General features: G+C 36.8%; 1 long non-coding RNA gene across 1 annotated transcript in view; it reads left to right on the top strand.

The window, feature by feature from the left end:
- Positions 1-17,626, top strand: part of LOC142602252 (uncharacterized) — a 37,353-nt gene extending 19,727 nt beyond the window's left edge. The window contains exons 2-4 of the long non-coding RNA XR_012835918.1: positions 10,416-10,471; positions 15,116-15,159; positions 16,298-17,626. This is a non-coding gene — a long non-coding RNA (uncharacterized LOC142602252). The remainder of the gene's footprint in view (positions 1-10,415; positions 10,472-15,115; positions 15,160-16,297) is intronic.
- Positions 17,627-18,216: the final 590 nt, after the last annotated feature.

The following is an 18,216-nucleotide window of genomic DNA, read 5'->3' as shown; positions in this document are numbered from 1 at the left end:
ATTCATCATTACTGACTATATATAAAAAGCTATCCCAGTCATAGTGATACAGTTTACCTGAAAGAAAATGATTTTTCAGCTTAAAGTCTCAATTTTAAATTGTTGTAATCTTGTTGTCAGTCCTCTATGATTTTAACAGATTGTCATCTGCTTTGCAATATGAGTACTAACTCAGATGTGCGCATGTTCGGGGCATCTCATTGACCACCCGGACATCAGTCGTGCCTGCAGTCCTGCATTACCTGTTGGTAGCTGTTTCTGTCCCCTTTCAGAAGTGCTGTAATCTCTCCTATTTAGGGCAGTCTGCACATTTATTAGAAGGCTGGTTTTCAGTTACTTTCCAAATACTGCCATAGATTGAAAACATGGATTAGCTAGACAAATGATTCAAAGCTAATTAGTTAAAAATAGATTCACTTTTTCCAAATACTCTTTTAGTCCCCTTCAGCTATTTAGCACTTTATAATGAGCGGAATTACACTAGTGGGCCACCTTCTAAATACATTTTCTCCTTAAAAATCAATAAAGATCTTTTGAAAAAAATTCAGTACTCAACACCCATGACTTATACAGGTGACTAATTCAATACAATCAACATATCAAGTGATTTTAATTCTACAAGTGAATGCAAATTGTCACTGTTTACTAGAGCACTTCTATTAAAAGTTCATCCATGAAAATTACAGACTGTCATTATAATTTTTATTTTCACATATGTGAACCTTTCAGAGAATGCTTTCTGCATTTACTAGAACAGGCCCTGTTAGAATACAAATTGCACTTGAAAACAAAATAAATCATTCCCAAAGTAAATCTTAAGCAGAAACATAAATTTCAGTTGATACAGCAGCATGGTTACAAGAACATCAGCTGTGTAACATACATACAGAACTGGTTTGCAAGCCAAGCAATACTTTATAAACTTAGCAAGCAATGATCCATTAAATGAGGCCTCCTATACATAATTTCAAGCCTGGGTTAGGAGCGACACTATAACCCAGACTTGATTCAATTACCCAGACAGTAAGAAAACAATAGAATTAAAACAGAGAATAACATTGTAGTTATGGTGAAGCAAAGGCAGGATATCTCAGAAGCAGTCCTTGGACTTAAATTCAGTTTTTTGGGAGTGGTTTGAGGAAGTTTAGACCTGGTATGTTGTATGAGTGTCATCAATGGTAGACAGAGTGGGTGACAGAAGCTATTAGCAAGCAATGATGAGGTCCTGGTCCCAGCAAGGTCACTTAGTCTAATTTTTGCAAGAGACTGCCGTGGAGCCAATATTTAATTCTGAGCATTGAAATCAGTACGGTGCTGGGAGGGGGCTGTAGAAACTGTAATAACTTGGCACAAGCAATATTGTGGTTCCTGTTTCTAGTAAAACTGTGGAGACAGAAACTATTGCCTTTGAATTTGCAGGAAGTATATTGCTTTGTCTTTCACTGGAACAAAGCCTGTTTCCCTCCACGCTCCTAAGAAAAAGGTTCTGAAATCTGCAAAGTAACTAAGCCTCGTTTTTTGTAGTGGAGAGTTTGATTTTCTAAACACTAGAGTTTATTAAATGCAGTACATCACTATGTCCTATTATCTTACATACAGAACATCTGATTATTATTGGAATAACTCAAGTTTTTCCAATTCTTTTCTTTATCCTCTGTTAATGCGTGATTTAGAGTTGATGACCTTTAGAGTTCTCTTAATAAATTATAACATACTATGCTGAAATAAAAGGAAAATCAAAGTTTCCATATAATTAAAGGAAAGCTTTTTGTAGAAGATTTACACGGATCACACAACTTTCCAATAAATATGGGTTTAACATATCTGGGAAATACAATATTTTTTGCTGCTTGATCGTATTTAGTTTTCTTCTAGAAAGTGTCTGAAAAATACCCCAGGATTGCAATCAGATTACAGTTTTTAAATTGTCACGAAGATGGATTAGATTTGTTGTACCATTCACTATTCTCATTACAATTATCATCAGAAGAATGAATTCATAATATGCCATTTCCTATTCATTACAGACATTGTCATTGTAGAATGTGAAATGAGCACTAAAGTGCCTCACACATCCCGCACAACATGACATTACTGTAAATCAGACCGTTTTGACCTTTTCAATGTTCAGTTATTTGATATGTTGGTCAGCCCTATTCCCTGTTTACTTGCACTTGGTTGAACGTGCTATTGGAAAACCTTTGCCTTCATTTGAGATGTTAAGCTTACAATAGGCCTAAAGTGGAATTAGGATGTCAAGAGTTGGCAGACCGTACGTTAAAGTCTTTATCAAGTCATGTGTTCCTGTTAGCATATATATTTGAAAATATTAAACAAGAGACAGAATGCTAGGCTGAAAAGGATAGAGACTCAGAAGTAATTTGCCAGAAAGAACTTGGGAATATGGTGAATCCTTGTAAAAACCCATGCTGACACTTACCTTTAAAAAATCAATCGCAGTCACCTTTCAAAACTCTTAAGACCATAAAAGATAAAACCATCAAAATGGTGTAAAGAATAGCCACCACATAAAAAAAACATGTTCATCTACTCTGTTAGATTTTGATGACTGTCTTACCACACAAAGTGATTGCATTCGCATTAACTAATAGAAGATACTAACACAAACCTATTACCCTTTACTTATCTTTTCTCCTCCTTTTCCTTCTTGGCCCAAATAAAGCCACTCATTTTCGTCTGTAATGTTAGTAATCAAACAGCTTTGCCAGGGGTACAGCAAGGAGGATTTTGTTATGCGAAAGGTGATATGGGACATCATTCCTCCTCTTTGACTGGCACCTGTTTTCCTGTGGCCTGGTGTATAATAATCTGTAATGAAGATAACTAACCAGCGGGGGGAGTAGTGTAGTAGATGATTAAACATTGGCTCCTCTACATTTGGGAAATAATAGTTAAATATTAAAATTACTATTTTTAAGATGGTGTGATACAGTAACTGTATAAATGCCAAACACTCTCTACTGCTTAGCCAACATTTTCAAAAGTAATAAGAAATTTAGGGGTTTGCTTGGAAGGGGAAGTTATTTTCAAGAATTAATTGGCTCACCCTTTCTAAAAATCTCACTTAACACATCTAAACTTAGGCACCTTTTTTCACACCTATGTTATCTATATTAAATCTTAGGTCTCTTCAAACTATTTCAATAGTTTCAAAAGCTGAAAATAAAGTATTGAAACTATAAAAATAAAAACAGGGTTAGAAGAAAGTTACTCTTGCTAGTGATGATGGTTGAGAAATTGAAGGTTTACGCTAGTGAGGAGTGAAAGAGGAAAAAAGAAAATATATAGTTGCATGTTGGTGAAAACCTTGATAGATTTTTGGCCTGTGCAGAAGCTCTTTCAGTAGAGCATTACGCATTCACCTAAATAGGATTAAGAAAAATATCAGTAGATTTGTGCAATTACAGTATGCATCGAAAGCCTTTGAGGGCAAAGATGTGGGAATATGCATACTAAAAGGAATTTGAAAATCATTAAAAAGACTTTCATTAAATACAGTCTTATACATGAAAATATATTGGAAAATCAGGCAAATTAATTGAAATTTTTGAATTAAAGTAAGCAGGAAAAGAAGAAATTTCTGGGTTCCTCTAGCTTTTTGTTTCAACTGTTAATGTTAAAAGCCTTTGAAATAAAGAGCAAAATGTCTCCAGATGAACCTATCTAATATCAAAATATGGAAAACATGTCTCATATCTTTCTTTGACAGCTTTGAAATGAGTCTCAGTAAAGGAATTTCAGATACTTTCTGTCATTTTCAGGAACTATGTTATTTTTTTATATTTTTCCATTTTCACTATTAAGCATTCAGACTGCTACAGGGTTTGTACTTCTGAAATTTTACCTACACCTTCAGCAAAGGAATCTTTTGCTTCTGCTTAGTTTCACTTAGTATTTTTTTGCTTTTCTCTTTGTTCTTCAAAAATCCAGGACAATTTGCTGGGATTTACCCTGGCCGCAGGAAACATGTGGAAACGTAAAGTGCCAAGCTTCCGTTTGCATTTCTAAAAACTTTTTTCTGGCTATGAATTTTTTCCTTACTCTGAAGCAACTATTTTTCTTTCTCACTTGAAGTTGCTTTTTATGTATTAATGCATTAAAACTCTCTTGTTGGGGTTCCAAGTCCTGGCTGGCAAAGGGAGGATATTAAGAGTAGCAGATAGCCTGGCTCCTTTATAGGGAAAGTTTAATGCTTTTGAAACTAGGAAGCGTTTATAACTATGCAGTGTTCAAGCACTTAATATACTTGAATATGATCTGAACTAAGCCTACCTGTCTTTCCGTACACATACATCACATTTATTGCAGCAAGTTTGTAGCACCTAGAAAGCTGGCATCATTCTGAACAATAGATATAAGAAAATACTTAGCTTCTAGTTCCCCTTCTCCTCATGGTGATTTCAAAATGACCCTCTGGTTATGTTGTACTTTCTGCTCCTTCTTTGCTGAGTTCTGGCTTTTTATTTTTTTCCAGAAGTTGATTCTGAGAGGGAGGTGTGGGGAAATATGGGGGGGGAATACGCAACCAAACTAGTTTAGAGAGTTTCCATTTTGTTTGACCACAGAAGCAGTTAGGTTTGCTCTGGATGATGTTGCTCTAGTGATTCTTGGTAACTTCGACTTTTCCCAGACTTGATGAATTAGGTGTTACTGTTTATAACCACCCTGGCTGTTGGGTGGTGATGAAAGTCTCTGTGGTAGAAGCAATGAGTGATCTGATTTTTAAGGTGCTCTACGAAAAGAAATGAATGCTCAAAGTTTGGCTTCTCAACCTATCACACAGAATAGGCTTGTTTTTCAAAGGTAGGGAGTAATTATTAAGATTAATTTCCTTCTACTGACTGCTAATTTTATAATAGAAAGTGAGAAGCTGATACCAAATATGTCCTGGGTGTATGACATTTCTTAATTTCTCTACAAGTAGGGCCCTGATCTTGCAAATGGTTGTGGCCCACAGTTTCCACAATTTTTATTTTTATCCTTTCTGTCTTGGAAAGACATGTTGAAGGTTCTCACTGTTTTCATTTCTGTTGGGAAGCGGGGTAGTGTGTATGGAGAGGGAGCTTAGGCTGAAAACTGCAGAAGTTTGTTAAAGCTGACATATTTGGATACTTTTCTCACCTAGTCAGCATTTGTAGTAGCTCGGTCGCACCAGCACCAGAACATAGAGGTTTGAGTTGGAAGGGACCTTTAAAGATAATCTAGTCCACAACCCCCCAAAGACATGTGCCAAACACCCCAAGTCACTGTGTGATATCCGAGTATATAGTGGAGGGCTGAAGAGGGCCTTCTTGAGGCCAGTCACTTGTTATGGTGTACTGTATTATAATCCACTTTTTACTCTGTTATCTAACAACGTATAAAAGTATTTTCTTACATGAATTATTTCACTGTTATTGGCATGCAGGACTAATAATTAATTGTCCTAAAGAAATTAATTTCTTACTGACACGTTGTTGTTTTCTGCCTTTACTTTAGAACAAAGCTGATGTGCTGTAAATCATTCTCAGTCTGCATATGGCTTGCATCCTTAATTACAGCTATTTGAAGACCAATATCTGTCTTGCAGGGGGGGAAAAAAAAAGCTAAAAACTTTCACTTTACACAAGTACAAATTAGACTAAAAAAGAAACCTTTCCCATAGTTTAGGTTCAGCCGTCTAATTTGTAAATGTTGGTTGTAAATTATCTAATTAGATGGTTTTCAATTAAAAAGATGCACTAAGTTCATTGTACAGAAATTGCACACATGGGCTCGCTCACTGAGCAATTGATTAAATTGCTGGTCTTAACACCAGCCCTTGAGTTTTGTGGATACAAAACGTGAATCAATCCTATTGGAGTAACGAGTCTCAGAGATAAAAATGCCTTACAGATTAATAAATTAGTTCAGAATATTTAGAAGAGATCAAAATAAACACATTCTGGTTTTGATCAAAGTGAGACCCTGCATTTGCCTTCCAAGAATTTTATGTGGCCTCCATTATAACAGTAACAGTGGCAAATTCAAACGAAACCTCTTTGGTTCTTGAAGACCTGAAGTGCGGGAGAACTCCAAAAAAGAAAGCAAAATGCCTTTTACTCAAAGCAGTTGTTCGTGGAGTTCCAAGAGTACAATTCAGGAGTTAATTCTGGTGGCAGGGCCATTGTGTTAAGTAACAAGGGAGATGGTGCATTATTCTAGCCTGTATTCTATAGTCTATGCAAACGTCTTGTGTTGGTGCCCCAGTGGAAATAGTTTCCTATTTATCCTGCTTATCACTGTGTACTTAAAGCATTATCCTAAACCAAGTTGGTACTGTCTGTAATCCAATTGGTCCTGATCTTCCATAGCCTTGGAAGGAAGGAGGAGTGTATATTGACATTTTGGATTATTCTGTGTTACTGTATTAAAAGTCAAAGGGAGGGATCCTTCACTTTTTGTTGAGTGATGAGATTAGTATCTTGTCCCTGGTTCCAAAGTCATGGTTCAGCAGAGGACAATTCCCTGTGCTTCTCCTACAGCAGTTAACCTCCTGTTACAGTGTTATGAGAAAGATAACTTAAAAGCTGCACCAGTGATGAATTTTCAAGGCTGTGAATTTGGATGTGGTCAATAAAAAAAGTAACTGAAATAGTTGTGCACTCCTGCAAGAAACTTGTACCTCGGAATGGATGAAGTAAGATTACTGATGAATGGGGCAAACTACTGATTCTAGAAATAACTGGGAGACAGTGATTGTCAGGCACACAAGTGTTGTTCAGCTGTAAAGAGTATTACCTACCTGGAAACTTACTGACACGCACCTTGTTAGCACAGGAAAAAGATAATTTAGAGGAATCCATTTTGTTATATTAAAAGATCGCTAAAATAGCAAAATCATTTATTTTATAGGATGACAAATAAAAGTAGAAAAAAAGAAATCTCAAACAGCTTTGTTTTACAGCAAGCTATGGAAGTGTTGGGTCCCTAGATAAGAAATGCAGATCAATCTGAAACATGTTAAACACGTCCAAGGAAGAAGTTTCTTTCACCTTGATAGCAACATTAGAGAAACTACCCTAAATGATACTGTGTGTAGTGAGAGGCTGCTCAGCCATGTAAGAGATGGAGGCAACGAGGTGGTGAAGCAGAAGGAAACTTTAAGTAAGGAGGCAGGGGATTTGGAAATGAATGACTCTGAAACACAGGTTTGTCAGAATAATTTTCTTTGAGTTTTAGTATGCCTTCTGCATTCTTTAGGGCTTTCTCTGAATGGTTGTACTGCTCAGAGTGCTGCATTCCCGTTGCAAGCCATGATGAAAGGGCAGAGGATCAAACTGAGGAGGTGACAAGTCATTACCCTTATTCTGGAAGAGAATTCTTTTCAGAAGTGACAGTTTTAGTATACACAAAGATGCAGAAAGATTTTTTTTTCCTACTTAAACAATGTTTCCTTCTTAAATGGTGACATATTTCTACCATTCAAAGAATAAAGAGATACCTACCTGCCAGAAACAAATCACAGCTGCTGTCAGAGGCTTCTCCCTCAGATGCCTTCATATCAAGTACATTCAGCACTGAAGTGCGTGACATAGCATGAACCTACGGTGTGCATTGAATTGCACCGGAGTGGAAAGGCCTTGTGCTGGGAAGGGAACCTGGGGCCGTGCTTCGTACGTACTCTTCTGTCCATACCTTTGAGAAATGATGACAAAAGAACATACATTTTTATACCTATAGTGTCCATGTACACTATTTAAACAGATGATTTAGATTTTAATGTTAGATTAACATTTAGATATTATTGCTTGAACTGTTGTTCAAGTCTGAAAAAGAAACCATAAAGGGAAGAAATGTTTGGTAAACTGGAATTTTTAAAATAGCAGACTCGAAAAAATCATAACAAACTACTTTGTGATGTGAGTAACATTTGTTGCAACAAAATGCAGCATTTCCAACACCTCGCTTGAAGATAATCATCTCCTTTGTTTTAATGTGCTTCCTCATACATAGAGTTGAGGGTAGTCGGAGAAAATTGGGATTTTCTTTGCCTTCTCTGGCTTTGTGTCTCCCGCCCCTATTGCCCTCTCAGGCGTAGGCTTAGGTACAGCAGAGAGTATATTTTCGAGACTGCCTTGTCTGACTCAAATTATTCTTATGGTGTAAAATAGTATCAGTTAATTATTTCTTCTTGCTGCCTTCTTTTCCTACAACTCCCAGCCTTTGTTGCAGAGAAGCACAACTTTCAGGCAAGTAATACAAAAATTACAGCCAAAAATACTTTTGTATGGCCTGAGAATACGCAGGGTCATGGGGTGAATGTGTGCCTACATACGAAATGGGCCTGCAAATTCTATGGACAAGTCATTTAGAAAGCCAGGCTAAATATCCAACGTATCCTTTTACTATATTTATAACTTAGAAGCCTTCAGCCAAGCTAGGTTAATTATGTAAATGGTACAACAAGGTGATTTTGCTTCTGCTGGTTAATTTTCCTCAATGTTTCAGGTCAGTAAACAGTTTGGGGTTTGCTTTTTTTCATTTTAATGCATTAATATTTTTAATTTAGTTATTGTTTCTTGAGGTCTGACAGATACTCTACAGGGTCTTAACATACTGCACCTGCGCTGTTCTTTTTCTCAGCTAAATGGCTGCATTACAGCAAGTTGCTAATAAAAGAATTTCTTAATTCTCCTTTTCCAGTCACAGAACCACTGGGCCCTGGCTGTTAATTAAAAAATTCAGTACATATAAAGGTTTTTCTTGCATTATTTAGAAATATTTTGCTAAACTAAACTTACATAATTAAAAAAAAAAAAAAAGTAACCAAGTTCAGTACCTATCCTTTTGTGTTTTATTCCTAGAATATTTTTGACATGACTATCTTGGGATGAAAACAGTCACATTTTTTATAAATGTCATGTATTACCAAAACATTAAAGAGGGCTGAAAAGACAGAAAAAGCTTGTATTGCTGTTTGCTCCTCGTGTTTCGTGAAGTGGGTCTTCCTCTATAATGGATGCAGAGCTATGAATAGATCTTTCCCAAAAGACTTTCAAAACTTAAAAAAAACCAACCCCAAACCCTCATGGAAAAAACGTTGATGTTTAGATTAAGTGCCCTGCCTCTCCCCAGAGCACGTTGGCCGGGCGCCCTTGCGCGGACCGTCAGCAGTTGTGACAGAGCGGGTCTAACACAAACTGGAGCAGCGCTGGCTCATTTACTGCAGCTGACTCAATCATCTGAGGACACGCCGATGCGAGCGAGGCGGGTTTTCTCACTGCCTCCTGTCTAGGGCGGTACAGATGCTGCTTCTGTCGTTGTGTCATACCATTTTAGTGAGGTGTGGAACAGGAAATAATACAGCAAGATGTATCGGTAACAGCAACTGTTTCAGGGAGGACCCCCTTCTAGATCGTGTTCTGTCCGCTTAGACAGCAGTTATTGCATTAGCAAGAGGAAGCGAAGTGGTGAATGTCTGCGTACTAACCAGATGCATTTACTGAAAGGTGAGAGGAAGTACAAATAGATACTCAGGAATACTCCATTTTTTTCCCTTTCTTTTGCAAGACTCTTGAATTTCCTTAACTTGGCTTTGCAGTTAAGAAAGTGACAGTTGAGGATTGCTGTCTTTGTCAGCTGGAATATTTAAAAATTTTGATGAGAGCTCATTTAATGCATCTCCCTGAGTTCAGGTTGCCTGTTCAGAAAAGCATTTCTCCTTAGAGAATCTCCACTGCTGTTTATCAGCGTGACTGCTAAATGGGAGCAGACTGTTCAGTGACCTGTGAACACTGAGCAGCGCAGCCCTGTGAGTACCCGTGTGTTTGTAACTGTGAATATACGTACATACTCCACAGTAGGTAGCTGGATAAAAAAGTCCAAGTTAACGTGGAATGGGCACGTTTAGTTACGTGGCACAATGAAACACTGCTCGGGTGTGCCAGCTTTACACCATGCCTCCAGCAAAAAGCCTGTTTGAAAATCAGGTGAGGACAGATGCTTCGTTTACAGAGAGAGAGAGATATAATCTCTTTCTTAATGAACATGAACCTATGCCCGAGTTAAATATCACATAGATACATTTTGAGCTTGCTGACCACTTCAGGAAGAAGATAAATGATGATGACAATGTTCTTGAGGTTACAGGATTAAATTGTGGGTGCACGTGCATTGAAACAAACATTCCCAATGCTGTTTTATAGGTAGCTTTGTGACAATGTGTAGGACAACTTGGGAGTGGAAAAACACTGTATTGAATATTTAGGATTCTGGGCACATTTGGTATCTTTCATTTTGACTCTTAGCTCTACCACACTGGGAAACCAAGTTCATATCAATCCTCATGAAAAATCAGTATGTTTTGTAAGCTTTTAACATCACCTAAATGTATACTTGAAGCTTATTGTAGTTTTGTTTTTTTTTTTTCCCAGGGGAAGACAACAATAGCTGAAACTTTCTATGTTGCTGATGATGGCAGGTTAAAAAAGTAAATTTAAGCAAAAAATCCTTGGACAGTTCTTAGTCTTAATTCTTTTGCTAGAAGCTGAACAATATGAACTGTCTCGGGCTTAGAAAAGCAAAACAAACAAAAGATCCCTCCAGCAGTTTGAAATTCTGTCCTAAATTTTTGCCCTGTAATAGGTTTTCAAAAGAGTTTTTTACTGAAGATATCCTAAGCACAAGGTTTTCTTTCCCTTTATCCTTCTGTAGGACCATAACAGTGGAGGGGGGGGTCATAACACTTTCTACACAGGACAGTTCATTGGGGGGTGCTGTTGCCTCAGATGGCTGATCTGCAATTGCACTACGCATTTCTGATACACAAATGGCACCTTAAAGCCATCTGGTAATGTGCAGTCATATTTCCTTTATCTTTGTCTTTATCTTAACTTCCTAGCCCCAGGCTGTGAGACAAACACTTACTCATTGGTGCATTAACTGCTGTGATTCCTCAGGCATTCCCTGGACATCTACGTACAGCTGGGACATGGAAGATTAGCTATAGTAAAGCTATATGGCTTGGATTTTTCTCTGATATGTCACTTACCTGTGTAAAACTATTGCAAAAGCTGCATTAGAGCTGGTTGCTCAACATCAGAGGGTCTTTGGCATCAGTATGACCCAGCAGACTAACAGCGACTGGAAGCAGCTGAGGGAAACACCTGCAAGCTGAAGGTCTCAATGAATGTCCCCTCACAGATTGCTTCTTGCATCATGCTCAAACAGAATATGAAAATGAAGTAAGAACAATGGGTGCTGAATGCCAGCTAACACCAAAAGGAAGCGTGCTCTAACGTTCAAAAAGCTCTGTCCAGAAAGGAAATGACCCAGGGCTTCCAATGGCCCGGAGTACTCCGTTCAAAAGAGAATTTTCTGGTATGTGTGGATGAATGTCGTATTCCTTTGGGTCAAAAAGGTGTCTGGGACAAAACTACATCTGGGACCTGGACCTGATACAGCTTTCTTGCTCTTTATAATTTCCTAGCTTGAAAAACTGTATTTGGTAGAAGATTGCTAAAGATCAGTTAAGAACTGTCATAAAAGCGCTGTGATACTTAATCTGGACTGGCAGAGCAGAAGGGATATATCAGTGATTAAAATCACATATCTTAATTTGAAGCTGAGAAAGAAAGTTCTTGAACTTTATCAAAAATCTTTTCCTCCTTATGACCCAAACCATTTGGGATAGCCTATTACCTTAAAACCCCCCTCAATTTAGATTGCTACTAGATCTCCTTCAAGACTTCTAAACCTGCAGCAGGGAGGTGGAGAGCTAGAGTGCTATCCATTCTAATGAATATGAAGATTTAGGAAATGAAATTATAGAAGAAGAAATAAAAAAGTTTGGTTCCCTGATTTGTAGGGAAGGATCTGCTAAGTATATGAACTCTTACAGAATGTGCATGTTTAAAGAGTTTGCCTGAGAAATAAAGCTAAAAGTTCAGTGGTGACAGTGATAGGTTTCTACACATAGTGTGTGGGCATTCCTATAGTTTGCCATTAATAAATATCAGATTAATGCCGATTTGTTTTATTTCATGGAACTATTCACTTGCCAGTTTATTAAAGTCAGCATGTTTTTAAGCAGTTTAGGGAATTTTTAAATTCTCTATTTTTGAAATACAGAAATGCATTTTTAAGAATCATTGATCAGAGTTGAGACTTTCAGGCTGTGATTGAGAAGACTTTTGATCAGCTACTTTCTCATCAAGGGTCAATCTTCTATTTTTTTCAAGGAATAACATCTGTCTAAGTGCCAAATTAGTGATAAATAAGAGAATTAAACCCACTAGGGTTCAAGAGCCCTCTTTATTAGTTGCTACCTACCCATCACTGAACCGCTGCAGAAACAAAGGCTGCAATTGTGTTAATCTGATATCAAATTATGCCATTCATTTTTGTCACAGTTGCCTGTGTAAGAAGCTGTTGTAATAAAAGCAAATACTTGATTCGGGCAGAATTTTTACAGCTTTGTGTAATCTCTTTATCATGGCCTGTTGATGCATCTTCTTACTAAGCAAGACATAAAATACCAAAGGAAATGCTAAATTAGAATCTTTTAATAACTAATTTTTTAAAACTATTGAATTAAACATGGCAACATTTCTTTCCTGGATGAATTGATGTTCATCCGTGCAGAAAATTTTGAATGTAACATTATTTAAGCAATTTAAAAGTGAATTAAAGATTCATCCATTGTATCAGGTATCTGACTTCAGGCTAACATTTTAATCTCGATCATTGTTACAGTGTTTGCCATTCAAAAACTCTGAGAGGTAAAGATGAAGGTTAATTCATGCAGAACGAAGACTTAGTTCCTTGTTGATAAGTATGGTTGGGTATCAGGGAACTGCAAAATATGCTAATGGAGTTATTGTTTACCTTAGCTTATTAGGCATCAGTTACACTTGTTTGAATAATTGTTTTTAGCTTTTGCATTTCAGATTTATTTTTGGTTTTATGTTGTTTTCATAGCTGCTATACTGACCACGGGAGGACTGTATTTTTTTCTGTTGTAAGGAGACCCACAGATTTTATTAGAACCATTTGTAAATATTTTTACAACACCTGTTTGACAAACAGTTTTCTGTGGGGAGTTGGTTTAAAAAACAATAGCTGACACTCTTTAGCATTTTTCAATTTGCTAAGTTATTGTCCTTTTCTGACATCTTTTCATCAGCAGACCTGATTCATCTCCCAGTTAAACAGGTACAATTTCTTCATCTAAGCTACTCATGAATTTTAATTAGGAACAGTGAACTCGTAATCAGATTTGTTACATCATGTTCAGATATGCTGAATCATACTGAGAAATACTCTTAATGGGGGTCTGACTTGGGCAAAATCATATTTCTTCTTGGAACAGGCAAACAAAAATTGCCATGATATGACCAGAGCATTCACTATACATTAAATATGCTAAGAATATGTGATTAGTGTATATGTATAAAATACATACAGGAATAGGCAGTATGTAACTCTGCACCCGAAGGAAGTCCCTACAGCCACAGAGCCCATTTCAACAGGTTGGAAGCAGAGGGCAAGGAGCTGCTCCTTACCGCATAGTCTGCCCCGGGGAGGGCTTTTCTTCTTAATTCTCATCACTGAGGTCAGGTGCTGTTTGTACACAAAGGCTAATCGTACATTGAAGATCAATTCTGTAGCTGGGGACACTTATGAAGTCCCTACAAATGACTGATCTTTTTGAACCCTGCTCAGGCCTCTAGCATCCCAGGGCAGCGTGATCCGTGAACTAGCTGCAGTGTCGTTATTTTGTTGGATCTCAGCAATACTTCACAGAAGGAGTTTGCTTCTCCAAGGTTTCCTCTTGTTTTGATGCCTTTTCTTAATAAACCAGTGCATTTTTGAAATAGCAAAGAAATAGTTCTGGTATAAATCATACACTTTAAAATTAAATCTCACCGCGTATTTGTGATGATCTTTTCCTTTCCCTCGCCTAATGCAGAAGTGAAATATTCTTGCTTCTTGCAAGCACTGGCAAGCCTGTTTCTCTACTATTCTTCTGTAGTCATCAACAGAAAGTAACCAGCTCTCCCAAGAACTGAATGCAATGACTATAGTTCTGCTTCCTTTAATCAGATGACCAGGTTAGGAAGAGAATTAGCCATTCCTTTGCCTCTTACAGGCAAATTTTATTGTATAGTTGCATATTAATACACAGCTAGGTATTTTCACCATGCTTTGCTAGATTCTGAACTGTCAGATACTGGTTATAGAATTCCAGGTGTAGCGGTTAGGTTCTTTTTGTTTCCTCATGCGGGAGAAGGAGCGAGGATTACATATTACTCCATGATATGGGAAACAAGCAATTAAGTTCACAAAACTTCACAGAACTGTCTTGATTCCCTACCAACACCAGTTTTATGTCAGTAATTCTGCCTTTAATACACAGATGCCAGTGAAATCAGAATCAGAGGATGCAGATATTGCTTATCAGAAAAACCAGTCTACAGTATTGTGAACTTCTTAAATTGATCTAATGAAGTCAGGCTGTACTAAGAAGTGCAGTAATCAGACAAAAATCGCCAACATTTGATTATGAAATGGTTATAAATATGCTAAAAATCTTTATTTTTTTTGAAAAAATGAAACATTTATTAGAAGCTAGCTGAATTTCAGTGAGTGGAGAATTACACAGAGCAGAAGCTACAGAGAGGATTGATTGTTATCAGTAATTATATGTTCTGAATAAACACTTTCAGATTCCTATTGTTACTGTTTCTTTTATCCAAGTGATTTTATTTTAATCTCCTTGAACAAAAACTGGAACAACAATAAAGGTACAAAACCCCAAACCCTTCTCACAAAGGTTCAAGCTTTAAAGTTTTGGTTTTGGGTGTTTTTTTAAATGTTTGACTATAGTTATAGAAAAGCTTTAATTACTGATTGCTCATACTACATAGAACTGGCAAGAAGAAAGGTCATTGAAGTTTTCCTACTCTCTCTTGAGTGCTTCTCTATAATAGTCCTAACTTACAGAGGGGAATGTAAGCGGTTGTTCTTAATATTTACTGTTCTGACCTTACTCAAAATGAGTTCCGTGTGCTTTTTGCATGACTGAAAGTAGACTTACAAATGAAGACGCTATCATCTCCTTTCTTTTCAGCAGTGGAGAGGCTGTGCTCCAGATGGTCTCTTCTGGGAGGCCAGAGGGTGAGTACTACTGTTTTAGTAAAATCTTCTCCTTCTCCCCAATACTAGATGAACCCTTGGTTAAGAATATAGGAGAGAAACGTACAGCTATTAAAAACAGAGTAAGGCATGTCATTCACAGTTGTGATGGCATAGGCAGTCTCGAGCCACATTCAGAACACAAGAAAACTTCTGGTCCAAAGAGGTGGAAACCACCAGCAGCAGAAACACACCTGGTAACACACCTGGGAATCACTAGCAACTCTAGTAGATCTCTTACGTTTTTATTTTATCACGCAATATAAATATTTTAGAGATACCTAAACACGTGCTTAGAGAATGGCAGCAATTAAAGCGATGCATGTTTGGGATATTTAAACCACAAAACATATCTAATACAGAAACTGAGTGGAATTTTTTCCCCCCTCAACGTAGATAATCTAGTAAATTAATAACTTGCACAGGAGTTAGGCATCAGCACATACACATATAATATGAATACACTATGCAAATAGCTGAATCTGGCCACTGAACTCAAATACAAGTGCATCAGTACATTCAAATTGATTCAGAAAGTACTGAATTAAAAAAATAAATCTTGGAAGTGAAGAAAATTTAAAACTAAATAAACCAGTTTAGGAAGAAACCTTTATTAAGGCATGTTAAAGAAAGGCAAAAGAAAATAAAGGACTAGATTCACTGAATATCTGGAGAAGAGATGGTGTTAGCCTGCCAACATCGCCCGATCTAGTTCATACAAACAATTACATTTGCTTTGATGAAGATGAACTAGTGGGGAATGCAAATGGTTTCTTGTCTCATAAAAACAAGTTGTACATTAGGGGCTTCCCACACATTGGCGGTGAATTGTGCTCTTTTTGCAGCTCTCCACCTCTACCCTGCTGAAAAATATTTACTGCTATCACAGGCCTTTAGAAGTTAAGATGTATTTCGAAACAGAATATTTAGTTGATCTTGCATTTTGGATGTTTCTTTCTGATTTGTTTAAAAATGGGTTAATATCTGCTACCAGTCTTTCCAGGGTTATCTAGAAGGACTTGCTTTCCTATGAATTTGTATCTTAGGCATCCACCATGAATTTAAGCTGGTTCTTGAAGAAGATTAAATTATTTTTTATTGCAAATATGGCTTTTCCCAGCACCTTTGGGAGCAGAAAGAGAGATGAAAAAGAGAACATCATGCAAGCACTGAAAAGACGAGAGGCGCGCAAAAAATGTGAACTGCTGAATTTACTGTCTAGCTATAATGAGGTATTGCTTAACAATTAAGTTAAATTATGCAGCTGTTTCCTAGTATATTGTGCTAATGCATCTGAGAAATTATAATTTTCTGATTGGAGAACGTTATGTGGAGGAAACTGTAGCATTCCCCATTCCTGCAACAATTCATTTCATGATTAAAAAAGGAAGCCAGTATTTTTGCAGCTGGCAGGAATAGGCAATAAAGGATGACAATCCAAGGAGGCCTGTTAGTCACTGACACAATAAAATAATCCCAAACAAAAGCTGCAGAAGGAAAAAAAGCTTGAAAGCATACCAACGACATAGAGCCGCAGCTTCTGCGTTTCTGCGGTGAAGTGACGCTGTGGCCCGCTAGTCGCCGAAACAGGTTTGAATGTTTCAAAGGGAAATGCTGTCACATGTGTTACTTCAAAAACAAGTGCTCAGAAATTTCAGGGAACTGTTAATACTTTCAAGCTAAAATTGCAAGTACATCAGGGACGTACATCAGATTTAAAAAAAACCCACAACAAACCCCAAATTTGCTAACCAGTAAATCTCAATAATCTTTAACTTTTTAAAAAATATTGCTTCAGTGAGGATTAAGTGAAAATTGAAGATTTGGAAAAATGAAATAGTATTGAAAAAGTAAAACAAAGGAAATACGTTGACGTTCCACATTTTGTATGTGGAATGTGCTCATGGGAAAAATGACTACATAAGGCAGAGAAGAAATTAGGTATGTTAATTAGAGCAGGTGGCTTATTTTTTATTATTTCATTTTTGACCAGATTGAATTCTTGAGACTATTTAAAATTCCAGTCTAACAAATTCATAAATAAATCTGTATTACCCATTGTTTAAAACTTAGTTATGCAAAAAAAATAAATCACAAAAACAAAAACTCTAGATGAAAACACATAATAGCTTTTGAGAAAAAATGAAAGCTTTTCAATTAGCATCCATACTTCACATGATCCTTTTATTCTAATCATCTGTTTTGCATGATTCTTTTGTTTTAGTCAGCATTTCCTTTTAAAAAAGGTTGAATTGGAGGAAAAATATAATTTTATTTCACATTTTATGAGTCTGAATAACATAAAATGAGGTTGTGCCATGCTTCATGACCATGCATATTTAAACATTTTCTATAAATACATTTACTTACTTTTGTTTTAATCTTGTGACAAAGCATTGCCTGGAAATGATAATGAAAATAAGAAAATACCATTTGGAATCATTCTTGCTTTTGTTGCTACTAGTTGTTCCATAAAGGCAAAGTAGATTTGGCCTTTTAATTTCCTTGACTGATGTAATTCTTTAGGCTACTTCTGTACTGACTTTTTATATTGAGTTACAGTATTATTTATCAGAAAAAAACTTAATCTATGATCAAGCCAGTTTCAGGATCTTTTTTCAATCTTGTCCACTATGTATCTAAGCTGAAGTTCCCCCTAAGCGGAGAGAAAGACTTTGATGAAAGAAGTATTTGTTTCCCCATTTCTCATGGAATGATTAAAGAGTTTTTATCCATAGAATAAAATGGTATATTTTTCTGTTTGAAAAGGATGAAAATTTGGGAAATCCTCCAGAATATAAAAACTATTCTTCAGAAACAACCTTGAACAGACTTAAAAATAATTAAAATCTTTAAACCAGGATGCATTAGTCCATACTCCGTTAACTAGTTAATTTGGCAGCTGGTTTGAATTAGTTAATAATGTGCATAGCTGCTTGGCCACCTTACCCTTGCTGTGAGGTGCTCACTTGTGTCTGTTCTTGCCCCTTATGAAGTAACTGATGATTCTTGAGATGCTCAGATGTTATGAACACTTTG

The sequence above is a fragment of the Balearica regulorum genome, chromosome 6 (genome assembly GCF_011004875.1).
Source record: "Balearica regulorum gibbericeps isolate bBalReg1 chromosome 6, bBalReg1.pri, whole genome shotgun sequence".
NCBI classification, from domain to species: Eukaryota; Metazoa; Chordata; class Aves; order Gruiformes; family Gruidae; genus Balearica; species Balearica regulorum.
Note: the sequence above shows the minus strand (reverse complement) of the source record. Positions and strands in the feature narration are given on the sequence as shown.